Source organism: Apium graveolens, chromosome 7 (genome assembly GCF_009905375.1).
Source record: "Apium graveolens cultivar Ventura chromosome 7, ASM990537v1, whole genome shotgun sequence".
In the NCBI taxonomy this organism is placed as follows: domain Eukaryota; kingdom Viridiplantae; phylum Streptophyta; class Magnoliopsida; order Apiales; family Apiaceae; genus Apium; species Apium graveolens.
The window spans coordinates 160,328,357-160,344,766 of record NC_133653.1 but is presented as its reverse complement, the minus strand read 5'-3'; the positions used below and the strand labels follow the sequence as shown (position 1 = coordinate 160,344,766).

Below are 16,410 nucleotides of genomic sequence, written 5' to 3'. Positions count from 1 at the left end.
TAGTGTGGCAAGAAAACTTTCTTTATTCAGCATAATCAGCAAAACACTATTCATAAGGGTTACAAGAAAGTTCAAAATTTTGGGGTTATTACAACTTGTATTCATCTTTCGAGCGTGTTTGATCATATCCCAATTGTGTCATATAACAACTTTAGAAAGTACGCTGAAATGCCTTCGCAAATTAAGCATTATGGTAGATTCTTACTTGTTAAGTCTTACGTTTATAACATCGCACCTACACGTATAATACTTTAACAATTCGATCATAATGGCGTTCCTACCAGATAACTTCAAGTTTCCTCTTTTAATTTAGAATAACCACGAATAATTCAACATAACGATCCTTTTGTTAATAATATTCTTCTTTTAGAAAAGTCTGGAAATTTTCCCAATCTTCTTCAATCACGCCCAAGCTCCTTTTAAATCAATGAATTCTTTAAACTTTAATGGTCTCTGCAACTGGATGAATAATTACTCCGTACGCGGATTCTGTTATTAACCTTGTCAAACAATATTTGCACCTTACCGTTAGGAATAATCAACTTCTTCATAATTGTGGGTTACTTTGTTCTCTGAATTAACAATACTAAGTCTGAAACAAGCATCCTTCTAGGTGACCCGGGTCTTTTAGCAAACAAGAAACTCAAGTAGTAACTTGACAACCAATGTTTAAAACTTATTTTATTCAAAAAGACTTTTAGAAATTTTGCAAGGAAAAATCTTTTTCGAAAACTTGTTTAAAAATTTTGAAAATCACAAATCTGGTTGTCCTTACTATATGAGTTGGTTGTTGTCTTTCCTTCCTATAACAAGATACCAAATTAAAGAAATGATCACATAAAGGTCCATTTAATTCAATCTATCTTTTCTCCTTTATCGTGTCCATTTGCCTTCCTTAATCGACGAAAACTTCAATTGTCATTGCATATTATCTTATTCGTAGCTTCACATCAAGGCTTCCATACTGGTAATACTCCCGTTATCAACTTTGCAATCGTTAAGTGGAACAGACTATCCAATAACCAACAAATCTATTTCATAGAACAAAGTTTGCTTATATCACGTCACATCAATACTTTATATATCACATTTATCATAGCACCATCATTTAATTCTACAAAAATTCCAGATCTATACTTTTCTCTTTAATTCTTTCAAAATTCCTCTAGTCCATCCCACAAGCTAATCACAGTTGGTCTATTCACTAGTGGCTCCATTTAATCTGGTAACAGCTATCCTCCGAAACACGTGAATCTTCTTTCTAAACTCATCCTTACCTTTATTAATATCTCATGCACTTACCATTTAATGTAGCTATCGAACCCATCCTCGTAAATACTGTTGCTTCATAAGATAGGTTTTAAACTGAGGGCATAGAACATGGTGTAGAGTAAAATGAAAAGATACATTCACAGCTGGATGCCCAGTAGAAAAAGAATAAGCAGATGGAGGTTTTTTTTAATAAGTGGTCTCACATCAAGAGGTGGTATAATAGCGTAGAATAGCTTGAAGGGGTGAAACTGTTATAGCAGAAGGTAATACCAGTAATACTGATGAAAAAAAAGGTGCGAATCAAATCTGGGGAAGATGACGATCCTCGAACGGAAGGCTCCAAATGATCAGATGATACCGGGAAAACAGGATTTGCCATTGCCGTTATCTGGAAATCACGTCGCAAGCTAAGAATCCCGAATCGCAACACGAACCATGCCGGAGACCTACTATGCAGTCACACTCAACCTCACAACGTCTTATCTTTCTATTTCCTATTCCTAATCCTAACCCTCTACCCAATCCCGACAATCTAGGCTTATTTCAGTGACATATAACCTGTAGCTCTGATACCAACCTATGGTGCCCTCCAAATCCGGTCAGAAGTTTGGGGTCGACAACACATACACAAAATATAAACCAGTATAAGAAATATTATTTGCAATGACCATGCTTTACACAACCATGGATCGCGACAGGTTAAAGTATGAAAACAAGCCACAACCTTAACTTTTATTACAACGTACCAAATTCCAACTAATTGAACTTACAACTGGTAATGAAATTATTCTTACAATCTTACTATCTCACTACCGTAGTAAGCTCCTGCTAGCTCGTTCCAACTCAAACTGAAATCCTAGATCGCACTTTGGTGAGGAACTTCACTATCATCCATATCATTTTTAACTGTAAAATATATAAAAAGATTCACAAGAGTGAGCTAACTAGCTCAGCAAGTCACAATAACAATAACTGACGTCAATCAAATGATCAAACGAGATGATTCAGAGGAATCAAGTTTCTTGTTAAACAATCATTAGAATTGGATATTCATTTTAAATTTTTAAAACCAAGGTTAGGGTGCTGATCAGTCACGCACTAACCCCGAGCAAGGCACAGAGCTATGCTCTATAAACTGGATCCAAGGCACACATTGGCCTAATTCGACCATGAATCTGGTCTGACCACGAATCTGGTCCATATAAAGAAAACTATCCAATTCTAAATCAATTCAATAAGATAAACAATATAATTTAATAAAACAAGATCATAATCCACAGTGATGAAACATTTGTATAAAGACATGATGCATTTCATGAGTATCACAAGGGGGTATCGAAGTATGTATAAGAAATGGCCTTCATCATGTATGAGAATCGGGTATTAGATGAACAATGATTTTACAAGGTTTAGTTCTTTGATGTCACAAGGTATGGTTGAATATAAAAGTTTCTGGATGTTAAAACAATTCTGTTCTAGTGTTTGTTGTTTGGTGGTTATATATTTGGAGAGTAGTATATATTTTTATGGTTTAGTATCTGGAAATCAACAAGGGATGGTTTACAAAGAATAAGGCTTACGGCTCAAAGATCAAATGATGTGGCTCAGGTTCAAGGTTGAATGATTCAAAGTACTTACAATATAAAAGAGAGCTATTTTGAATACTTAACAATGTTTCACGAGAGAATTTAGAAACATTTGCATTATATCTCAAAAAAGGTTTATGAGTACTTGTCTTACAGGGCTTTACAACTATTACTGATCAACTCTGAGCCGACTCTGCCGCTCAGGCTTTAACGTCCAACCATTAGATCGCATTGGATTCGACTTCGACACTTAGGTTTTTCTGTTGAAACTCTACTGAGCTCATCGACTGACCACTAGGTTTTCTTTAGTCCAACATCCACTTTTGGTTTCTCGACTAGAACCTATAGGGATGAAATATTCTGTGTTAGACACTCAGTTATGCTTGACATATTCTCGATAACAATCCTACCCAAACGATAACAAACCTGACTCGTACTTATATACATTACTATAGTACACGCACATACAGGATTCATATAATCAAATCTCGTATCAATATTCGTAGTCAAAAAACACATATACTCATCGTTTTAGGAAATAAATTGTCCGTTATATTTTATAGAATATTTATTTATAACTATATAACTATTTACATTCAACTGGGTAGTTTGATATGTTACAGGGTACGTTCCCGAAAATCCGACAGCGCTTCCTTTGCTTATTGGACTACCCGTCGAATAGAATCGACGTCAAACCAACAACAATCAAATTCACAACAACCACAATCCAAAAATCCAACCACGAATCCCAACCACCAGTTCAACCCAACAATCAATCAACCATTACAATCACAATTCCAATCTCGAACCATTATATATAACTACTATTTCACTTCGAACTCATAACTAAAATTTCTACATTTATTATTTATATATATTAGGACTCAGAATTAGCTCATCACCGTCCACCGTCCGCTCGTCGAAATTCATCGCGGACGGCGGTAAAATCCGCGGGTACCTGATTACTTTGGGTTCCCAACGCCAAATTCTACTGATTAAATAATTTATGCATGCAATTATAGCTTACTTCACGAATTTTACTCAATGAATTTCCAGCAGAAGTAATCATTAAAATAATAATGATAATAATAATAATAAGTTTCAAATACACAGACACACGCGCACAACGCGCGGAGCAGAGAAATAGAGACAAACCGGAAATGGCCAACGGCCGAAATCTAGAAACACAATAACCTACCAAAATCCGAATCCACCCACAATCGCCACCATCCCCGCCGAAATTAGAGGGGGGCGGCGAAGGGAGTTGTATAAAGAAACATCAACATAGAAGCATTACCAACAGCACACATATATATACACGCATATGTGTATATTTATATATACAATAAGCAAAGCAAAGCCAAAGAAATTGGATGAAACATTGAACAACAGCCACTTACCGAACAAAGAAAGGAAAAGAAACTGGGGAGAAAATAAAAGGAACAATAAAGAACGGATCAGGGAGGTAGATACAACAGGGGTGTGGTTTTGTTTTTGTATTTTATTTCTTTTTTTATATTCCCCTGTAACAACCAGCAATTGACACGTATCTGGGAGATAGCCAAAATCTTGCCACGCGTCCTTTTTTCCTTTTCTGGTAGCCTTATTTGATCCCGTTTTTGCAATTTAACAAACCGTTGCGCGAATAAAAATAATCCCGAAAAATTCAAAATTAATTTTAAAATATCGCAAATAATTCAAAGTTATTAAAAATAAATTTTCCATAATTTTAAAAGTATTTTTGAAACGCAACTCATACCCGCATTTCACAATTAACGAACCGAGCTACACATAATACAAATTCAGAAAATTACGAAAATAGTTTTAATATATTACAAATATCTCGAAGTTTATAATACATGAATTTTGAAATTTTAAAATAATTTTTTGAAACGCAATTTATACCCGTTTTTAACAAATAAAAGAATCAACGCGCGGGTGAAATTAATCTCAAAAATCCCCAAAATAATTTTAAAATTCTCGGAATATTCCAAACTTAAATAGATATGAGTTTCATAAATTTTGAAGAATTCGGGAATTAAATACAGATTTTACGAAAAATTACAATCAGGAAATCACCCAGGGCTAAATAATTAATGAAATATTGTTTGCTAAATTTTATAAAATCCCATAAATAATTATTATAATTATAAAACCATGAAAATAATTTTAAGGACATTCCAATTATTTATGCAATTAAATGTGCACTAAATCCACTTTCGAAATTGAAAACAATTCAATATGATTCCATAATTAACCATGCGGACAACCCGGTACACTATAAATAACACATCAATAATCAAACAACACATAGCGGTCAAAACCAATATACATATTTTATTTATTTAATAATTTCCATAATCACATATTTAAATAATTTAAAAATACACGGGTCATTATATCTTACCATAAACCAACTGATACGGTGACATCCCTAGCGAAGCCTTGTACGCTGTTCGATACTACCAAACAGCTTCATCAAGCTTCAAAGACCAATCTTTTCTCGATGGACACAAAACTTTCTCTAAAATGCGCTTGATCTCTTTGTTAGATACCTCGGCTTGACCATTCGTCTGAGGATGATAAGCCGTAGTAATGTGATAATTCATATTGTACCTCTACATCAAAGTAGTGAACTTGCGGTTGCAGAAATGCGGCCCCTCATCACTGATTATGACTCTTGGAGTTCCAAATCTTGTGAATATATGCTTGTGAAGAAAATTAAACACTACCTTTGTATCGTTTTGGCAACACCATAACTTCAACCCATTTCGACACATAATCGACTACCAATAAGATATACTAATTGTTACAAAATGAGACAAATGGCCCCATGAAGTCAATTCCCCAAACATCGAAGACTTCGACTTCGAGAAGCACATTAAGAGGCATCTCATCCCTTTTGGACATATTACCCACACGTTGACATCAATCACATTTCAAAATGAACTGATGAGCATCTTTAAACAAGGTTGGCTAAAAGAAACCTGCTTGCAGAATATGAGATGTTGTCTTTTCTCCACCATAGTGTCCTCCATAAGCCGTTGAGTGGCAATCTCGCAAGAACCCCAATGTTTCGCTGTAAGGAATACATCTCCTGATTATTTGGTCAGCTCCTTGTCGAAAAAGAAATGGCTTATCCCACATATACCACTTCACCTCAAGTAGAAACTTCTTTCTTTGAGCGGAAGTCAACTCTGGAGGCATAACGTTACTCACAAAGTAGTTCACAATATCGACGAACCACGGTTCTTCTGCTTGCACTCCAAATAACTACTCATCGGGAAAAGATTCGTTAATGAAAGACTTATTTTATGAAGTAGCAATTGGATCCTCTAAACGCGAGAGATGATCACCGACTTGATTTTCAGTCCCTTTTATGTCCTTGATCTCTAATTTGAACTCCTGAAGTAAAAGAACTCATCGAATCAATCTAGGCTTCGAGTCCTTCTTCGAGACGAGATATCGAATTGCAGCATGATCAGTGAAAATTATCACCTTCGTCCCAAGTAGATAAGATCGAAATTTCTCAAAACTATAGACAATAGCCAAAAGCTCTTTCTCAGTAGTGGTGTAATTCAGTTGAGCACCATTAAGAGTCTTACTAGCGTAGTAGACTACATGAACTATGTTGTTCTTCCGTTGCCCAAGAACTACTCCAACTGCATAGTCACTTGCATCGCACATCATTTCAAATGGTTCAGACCAATCAGGTGCAGTTATGATAGGTGTCATAATCAAACTCTTCTTTAATGTCTTAAATGTAGCCAAGCACTCGTCATCAAACTTGAAAGGAATATCTTTCTCTAGAAAATTGCATAATGGTTTCGAAATCTTTGAGAAGTCCTTGATAAATCACCTATAGAAACCCGCATGACCAAGAAAACTGCGAATTCCCTTAACAGAAATTGGTGGAGGAAGATTTTGATAACCCCCACCTTGGCTTTGTCCACCTTAAGCCCCTTGCTAGAAACCTTGTGACCAAGAATAATGTCTTGGCGCACCATAAAATGACATTTCTCCCAACTGAGAACCAAGTTGGTCTGAACGCACCTTTCCAGTACTAGCCCAAGATTGTGTAAGAATTCGTCATAAGAAGTTCCAAAGATTGAAAAATCGTCCATGAACACTTCTACATTATTTCCAATCATATCAGAGAAGATAGCCATCATGCATCTCTGAAAAGTGGCTGGTGCTCCACATAGCCCAAAGGAAACACGTCGAAAAGCAAAATTTACCAAAAGGACATGTGAATGTAGTCTTCTATTGATCTTCTGGAGCGATACAAATCTGATTATGTCCCGAATAGCCATCCAGAAGACAATAGTAATCATGCCCAGCCAATCTATCAAACATCTGAACAATGAAAGGAAGAGGGAAGTGATCCTTCCTTGTAGCTTTGTTCAGCTTCCTATAATCCATGCAAACTCTCCACCCCATGACTGTTCGTGTAGGAATAAGCTCTTTCTTCTCATTTGTTAGCACAATGATACCACCTTTCTTTCGCACATACTAAACTGGGCTCACCCGTGAACTGTCAGAAATAGGATAGATGATCCCTGCATCTAGCCATTTGAGGATTTCCTTCTTCACAACCTCTTTCATGATCAGATTTAACCTTCTATGTTGCTCAACGGTAGGCTTGCTTCCTTCCTCTAGCAGAATTTTGTGGATACAATAAGAAGGACTGATTCCCTTGATATCTGCTATAGTCCAACCAAATGCCGATTTGAACTCTCTAAGAATTCTCAAAACCTTCTTATCGTCGGTACCTGAAAGGTCAGATGCAATAATAATAGGTAAAGTAGATGCATCACCTAAAAATGCATACCTCAGATATTCAGGTAAAGGTTTAAGCTCAAGAGTAGGAGCTTCCTCAATATATGGCTTGAGGCATTTTGGAGAACTTTTCAGCTCCTCCAATCCAAGAGATTCAAAGGGCATGTCCATCCTTCACTTCCAGGAAGAAGCATTTAAATATTGCAAGTGCTCATCACCTTCATCATCTTCACTATCGGAACCCCAACAAGGCTTTCTTTAAGGCATCAGACCTCAGTAATCGATCGAGTTCAGACTTTACCACAGAATCGACCATCTCCATCTTAAAACACTCCTCGTTTTCCCTAGGGAATTTCATGGCATTGAATACATTAAAAGTTTCATCCTAATCCATCACCCGCATTGTGAGCTCACCTTTCTGCACATCTATCAAGGTTCGGCCAGTAGCCAAGAAAGGTCTTCCCAAGATTATAGGAATTTTCTTATCTTCCAAGAAATCAAGAATTACAAAATCAGCAGGGAAGATGAGTTTATCCACCTTAACCAAGACATCCTCCACAATACCTCGCAGATATGTAATAGAACGATCGACCAACTGCAAAGTCATGTACGTAAGCTTTGGATCAGGCAAGTCCAAATTTTTGAAGATTGACAAGGGCATCAGATTGATGCTAGCTCCCAAGTCACATAGACACTTGTCAAATGACACATTTCCAATGGTACAAGAAATAGTGAAGCTTCAAGGATCTTTAAGTTTCAGAGGTAAATTCCTATTGCAGCACTGCACTGCATTCCTTCGTGAGAGCAACGGTCTCTAAGTCAACAAGCTTCACCTTCCTAGAGAGAATACCTTTCATGAACTTCGTGTAACTAGGCATTTGTTCAAGAGCTTCAGCGAAAGGTATGTTCATGTGAAGTTTTTTGAACACCTCCAGAAACTTCGCAAACTGCTTATCCAACTTTTTCTTCTACAACCTCTTAGGAAAAGGAGGTGGAGGATAGATCTGTTTCTCCCATGTATTACCCTCAGGAGGAGTGTGCTCAATAGTAGTCTTCCTTGGTTCCACTTCGGCTTCCTTCTACACTTCTTCTTCAGCCTCCACTTCAGAATCTAGAGACTTATCTTTTTCAGGATTTGCAACCTTACCAGACCTCAATGTGATTGCTTTAACATGCTCCTTAGCTTTCTTCTTACCTGGCACTTCAGTATCGCTCAGAAGCGTGCCAAGTTGACGATTCAGTAATGCATTAGCAATTTTTTAAATCTAATTCTCCAAGGTCTTGATAGAAACAGTTTGGCTCTTGTACATGAGCCTCAACTCCTCCAGTTCAGATTTTTCATTAGCTTGATGTAATTGCTGATGTTGAAGTTATTGACTTGGTGCATATTACTGTTGTTAAAAACCAGGAGGGTTATACTGCTTTGCTGTGTATGGATGATAAGGCTGTTACACCGTGTTCTGATTATTGCTCCAGCTGAAGTTAGAATGATTGCGGTTATTCGGATGATAAGTGGCTGGAACTTGTTGCTGTGATCTTTGAAAGTTTCTCTCAAATTGAGTTGATTTGCTAGAAGTAGCACACTGCTCTGTTTCATGTTCCCCCGCACAAAGCTCACATACACTAGTGATTTGATTAACTCCATAAATAGACAAAGAATCCACTTTCATCGTCAAAGCTGTAAGTGAGCAGCTATAGCGGTAGCTGTATCGGCCTCCAGTACCTTACCTTGCAACATTCTTTGTGTAGGATTCTGGTATTCATTAGCTTCTATTATCTCAATCAACTCATAAGCTTCATTGTAGCTTTTAGCCCATAAGGCTCCACCAGATGCTGCATCGAACATAGGTCTAGATTGTGCGGCTAAACCATTATAGAAACAGTTGATAATCATCCAACCAGGCATGCCATGGTGTGGGCACTTCCTTAGCATCTCCTTATATCGATCCCAAGCCTCACACAGAGTTTCTCCAGTTTGCTGAGCAAACTGAGTAAGAGCATTCCTGATTGCAGCAGTCTTCACCATAGGAAATAATTTAGTGAGAAACTTTTAAGCAAGGTCCTCCCATCTAGTGATAGACCCTGGTGGTAGAGAATGTTTGTAACACCCCCAAATCCGGGGTCGGGGATCCGGGTTGTCACGAGTTCCATTTCACTTAATAACACCCAATCTTAATAAATAATCAACTATTCTGTACTGTGACCTCACCATAAACACACACACCACAAGTTATAGTCTCAGAGATGAATATCCAAAAATAATCAAGAGTCATTTTATTCCACAATTATATGCCAATACACCTTAAAAGAGTTTCTGAATAAATTTACATTTCTTTGCCATTATTACAATTCATAAATATACATAAATCTGGTTCATCAATAGTTGAAAACCTAGCCTATTGGTAGCTCCTACCTCAGCTACGGTGGAATCAACGCTTCCAGAAAACTGCGGAACATTTTCTAACCGCTTGCAAATTGGAAGCTTGGTCATGTTCATCTTGTCTAGCTGATGTTGTGTGATGAAAGAAAAAAGCAAGGGTGAGCAACAAGCCCACCAAAATAATATGTATAATGATTTACAATATATGAGCATTCTCATAGTACTCATGAAAGTCTTGGTCAAGAAGAAATAAACCAAGTTGATATCTTAACGCGACCAAGTCGCAAAATATTCAGTATATATACATATATACTTTTCACAATCTTTGAAATCCTATGACACGTATAATATACACAGAGTTCCAGTTTATAACTGTATAAAAATATCGTTGCAAGGTGATCTCATATATCCAACCTTGTCTCAACGTTTTTCTGAAAATCTTTGTCATGCATAAGATAATCATTAACTAAATATAAGTTTAAAAGATGAAGTTACAAGATACTTCAATATACTTATATCTTTTCCGAATACTACTTGAACTACCACCGTTCAAGTTATAATTAGTTTCAAAAGTTCATCACACTAATGAGACTACAAGATAAGACTTGAATAGATTCAATCTTTGAAATATCATTAAATGAAATGAAGTTATGATATACTTCATTAAGTCCCGATATATATATCCACATATATATCTCTTTATACATTTCCTGAAAACCTCTGTCATGTAAAGTATGAACAGAGTTTGTAACATCCAATGAATTTTTTTGGAAAGGAAAAGAATTGTGGCATAAACCCGGTATCTTGCTGATCAGGCAAAGATACTAATAAGTAACCTTTTCTACTGTATATGGATTAATTCCTCGCCGGTCATCACCCTGGTCGCATTCGGACCTCGCGCTAGACCGTTACCCGCCCACTCACACGTGGATGGACTGTTACCCAGCCACTTACACCTTTATAGACCGTACCCCGGCCTGTCGCTTATGCCGACTCAATCAGATGGACTTACTTCCCGAACATTGGGCAAGTAATCAAATTGATGTCTCAAAACAGCAACCACGTTGCGAATATAAAATACACCACAGAGCCGGAGTCCTCAGGTTTTGAGCGAGTATTTAAATCCCCTTGAAAGGAAGATCTTAAATATAAAAATGAGTTTTGGGATCCGCTCTAACTTTTAAAAATCATTTTGAAGACTCGAAAACATTTTTGAGAATGTTTGGAGTAATGCTGATTTAATAAAATAAATCAGTCCCAATATATTAGAAAATATCTGAATATTATTATTTAAATAATATTCCCATAAGGATAATCCTTATAAAAATAATTGAAGTAAAAGTTTTAAAAACTCATACTTGAAATGAATAATAAATAACCAAAGATATACTTATACGAAAGTACGATCTTTATTTGAATAATCGAAAATAAGTTTGATTATAGAAACATTATTCTTTAATAAAATAAAGAATATTATTTAGTAAATGATCGGAGTCTTAATACCTCGAATGAATATTATAAATAATATTCATTAAATAAAATAAACGGAGTCATACATCCTCAAATGAATATTCAAATAATAATTATTAAATAGAATAAACAGAGTCATAAGTCCTCGAATGAATATTCAAATAATATTCATTAAATAAAATAAAGTTATCGAATAAACCTTATTCGATCAATAGTTTTGAAAACTATATCTATATAAATATAAATATATATATATATATATATATATATATACTCGGGAACATCGACTCCCGGTTTAGAAATATGTTCACCTTTGGGTCCCCTATACTAAGGGTATACGCAACTACTGCTTATCTCTAGCATAGGTATTATGCAACTAATAAGCATTTGAACCAACAGATATATAAATCAAGAATACGAAACAGGCATGCATATATACCATATCACATGCTCCAATATATCGCAAGAATTTGCTAATAATAAATATGCATTTATCACAAGATCATGCATATACACATATACATCACAAGAACAGTTATACGGGTAGAAAACTTGCCTGAGCGACTGGGGGTTATAAATGGCTTGGGGTGAGTCTGGTAACCTATAAACAACATATAAGTTGGAATTAAACCAAAGTCGCTTAAGAATCTAGACTTTAACCAATTAGACTCTAACGCTTGCTTTTGCGCTTAACGATTCACTTACGTCGCTCGAGTACCCTCGGCTCCACCATTTTTAATAAATTAACCGTTATGATTTTTAAGGCGATTCTTTCGCGAGTGTCTTACCAACTGCCTATTACACTTTACATAAATGTTTCATACTCCAATTAGTCCTTTAAGGTCTTTAACCTATGTTTCAAAGTAAGGCGAGGGGTAATGGTTCGTTCGTGAAATGTCGTTACTTAAAATGGCCATTTCTCCTAAACCGTACATCGGAATCAAACGAACCACATATCAAAATGAAGCTCGTAACATGAACTATCTAATCATGGCAATGGTCAAAACCTAGCAGGGAGTTCTCGGGTCCTAATGTTATGAACAAAAGCAGTCTAAAGTAAATCGGACATTATGACGGCTATGTTTACGCGATTTCCCAAATTTAAAACACTCCAATTCACATCAATCCAACTACCAATCAATAACAACTCAAGATACACATCAAAGATACTGATTTTAGTCATAATGAGCTCAAGGATCTCAATCCAATCATATATTATAACATCTCCAAATTCAACTAATACTACTTAACAATTAAGCTCGAATCATGCTTATCATTCAATTTACTACAACTCCAACCCAAACTCTAAACATGAAAGCATCAAGATACTCTTTTACCATAACAATCAAAATCATCCTAATATACAAAGTAAAGCTAGGGTTTGGAGATGTTATACCTTCCTTGAAGTGATGTGAGTAGCTAGGAAGCCTTAAGAAGCCTTGAGATGTCTTAGGGATGCTTGGATCTTAAAGGAAAAACAAGAAAAATCAAGTTAAAAATCTTGAAATCACTATTCATTATCTTCTTCATTGATTTCTTGGAAGAGATTGAGAACGAATTGGAGGCTTAAACTTATAGGATAGCCATATCTATGCATAAGAAGTACTAGATAATTACCTTACTAATTAAGGAAGCTTGGAACTTGAACTTTGAAATTTCTTCTTCTTGAAATGAAGAAAAGCCGAGAGCAATGTTGAAGAAGAAAGGAAATGATTTTTGTGTTTGTGATTTGTTTAGCTTAGCTTGGTTGCTTTTGATTTGATTTTGGTTAATTACCTTATTAACCTTCAAAATTGTGTGGTTAAAAACCAACCACACCTCCTCCCCCCTATGTCATGCTTATGTCACCTTTTCTATGTCATCACCCCTTACTTGCCCTCTTTTTATTGGTTTGATGACCTCATCATCCCTAACCTCCTTGATTAACTCCTAATTGTTTGCCTAATGACCGCCGATCTGTTATACGGTTCGCTTAACTTTCGTTCTCGTTTCTCATTTGAGGGATCATACCCGGGATCTTATTACTTGGGTTTCCTTAACCTTTCTCAGTACATTATATTCCTTTTATGATCCTCTCTTATAATCCTTTAATTTAAATCCTTTTTATCCTGTTACCTTATACTCAATTCTTTCTGTATCTCGTGGATTTCCGGGAAAAATCAAAGTGTTCGGATTTGGATTCTGACGATCTTTACATACACTTATATACCACATAGAGTACTAATAATATCCCAGAAGATCAATAAAAGAACCCCTACATAGTGTGGCATGAAAAGTTTTCTTATTCAGCAAAACACTATTCATAAGGGTATCAAAAATTCCAAAAATTGGGGTTATTACAGTCTCCCCTCCTTAAAAGGATTCCGTCCCGGAATCAGATAGAAAATGAGTAGGGCTACTTTCTTAGCATTGCACTTTCTAACTCTTACGTAATTTTCCCACATTGTGGTTCTACCATCAAACTCTGACTAGTTTGATAACTCTTCTCCTAAGCATTTGTCCATTTTTGATCTATAACCCTTCCCGGTTGCTCCATGTAGGTTACGTCTGGTTGCATGTCTATGCGCTCATATGCCCCTATTTATCTGGCATCCGAATTACACTTCCTTAACATTGATACGTGGAACACGTTATGAACTTGCTACAGGTTCGGGGGTAGGGCTAGCTTGTATGCTAACTTCCCAATATGTTTTAGTATATCCAAGGATTCGACAAATTGTGGACTTAGCTTTCCTTTCTTTCCGAATCTCATCAATCCTTTCCAAGGGTTTCCAAGGAAATACCTTTAAAAACACTAGGACCCCTACTTCCTATTCTTTGTCCTTTCATGTCAAATCAACATACTTCTTATGTCCATCTTGGGCTACTACCAGTCGTCCTCTGATTAGATCTATTATATCCTTGGTCCTTTGGACTACTGCGGGTCCGAGCATCTTGCGCTCTACAACTTCATCCTAACATAAGGGAGATCGACATTGTCTTCCCTCAAGGATCTCATAAGGCGATATCTCAATACTGACATATGATCTATTGTCGTAAGAAAACTCAATCCGTGTTAAATGATCATTCCAAATTCTTTCAAGTCTTTTGCACAGGCTCTCATTATAGCTTTTAGCATTAGAGCTTTTGCTTCTCAATACCCATTCTTTTCCAGTTCGTAATCGCTACTACCTTCCGTTCCTAATATTATACTGGTTATACTTTTGCTCGTTAGCGTTCTATAACCTTTTAATAACCACGTCAACCTTAGTATCACTAACGCGTTAGAATCGGAATACCATCATACTGATACTACTTTCTTTAGCTGCTTCCATCTTCGAAAGCTTGATCTATCATATAGAAGTAAAGGAATTTGTTGAGAGATCACTATGATCATGAACACTTGTTCGGTTGCATAGTTAGTACAGAAGGTGGCCAGCCTTTAGCACTTGACAAGCAATTAAACGACATGTGGTATCCTACTAGGCTTCTATCACACAGATAGATAGTCATTCGGCAATACCTCCCCTTCTGGAAGGGTTGTTCTTCTCAGCTTACATGAAATGAAAAGAAGAGAAAAGAACGAACTGAAGAGAATTGTATATATGTAAAAAAATATTGCCATAAAATATCTGGCTTGGAATCTACCTCTGAACTATAGAGGTTTGTCATAGGAGAACAAAACATATATGTATTTATATCAACATCAAGTATTATAGCATCGTATTTCATATGCCTAAATATTTTTGCTATTCCATCCATCATTCTATGGACCCATGCTCTTCCTCGAGCTTATACATAATCACCTTTGAAACTCCCTCGACATCGAAAATCGAATCTGGGATCTCATTCTAGACACCATCGTTACTAGAATTCTATGCTTGCATCACAACCTTCCTCGTATAGTAATACGACTCTCTATTGATAAGAAGGAATAAATATTCAATAGGTAGATAATCTACTTAACCAGTCTATTCAATGATAACTTATACATCACCACAACCCGATTAGGGGTACCCAATCTCAACATCCATTACACTACAACTCTCACTGTTGTAATCGGCTCATTATTCAAAGAATCGTTCCTGCATTACTATGGTCCACCACTGACCTACTGTCGTCATTCATTTTCCTTGGAATCTTAATAGCTAACTGTAACGCCCCCAAATCCGGGGTCAGAGGATTTGGTCGTCACTGTGAAACCTCAATCCAAAATAACCTGTTAAATCAAATAATAAATGCCAGCGGAAGATATTTATCATAAATGACCCCAAACTAATCCAAGATCTTTTTAAGGTTACAGTTCTAGAAACAAGATATCCAAATTCCACAAATAATTTTTTCTCACTTTCTTTTAAAACTCTTTTCAATAATTTTCAATATCCAAACTTAACCCGCTAGTATAACTTCGAAATGAAGTATACTAGGCCCAAATAAAATATACAACTATAATATAATATAATATAAATAACTTTACATAATAAAACTTACACTAGCCCGCAAACCCTGGACCAACCACCTTCCAAGAGCTTCTTCTTGCTTCCTCGAATTACGCAGCTAAACAGCAAGCTAATCCTCACTGGAGGTTAAAAATTTAAAAACAGGCAAGTATGAGCGAAAGAAATGCTCAACAAGTTAATTATAACATATATAGGGTCGTCTTGATATAAAACCGACATCTGCATTAGAGCAGAACATTTAAAATCATAATTATTGAATTATAAACTCTTTTTGATATTTTCAAGCGAAAGGCTTCAGCAATACTTTGAATCTTGACGAGAATAAAACTCGTAAAACAGTGTTTACGGAAATATCGTAAACCACAATAACATGAAACAATGATTATGGATTGAATCATAAACTTTACTCAAAACTCAACTCTTAATATTAATACTTATTTTGTTGTCATATCAAATTAGATATCAATACGAACTTTGATGCTCA

At 36.1% G+C, this 16,410-nt stretch overlaps 1 non-coding gene across 1 annotated transcript; it reads left to right on the top strand.

The window, feature by feature from the left end:
* Positions 1-9,541: 9,541 nt before the first annotated feature.
* On the top strand, positions 9,542-9,648 carry LOC141675691 (small nucleolar RNA R71). Its single transcript, XR_012556332.1, has one exon. It is a non-coding gene; the product is annotated as a small nucleolar RNA R71 (small nucleolar RNA).
* The last annotated feature ends 6,762 nt before the right edge of the window (positions 9,649-16,410 follow it).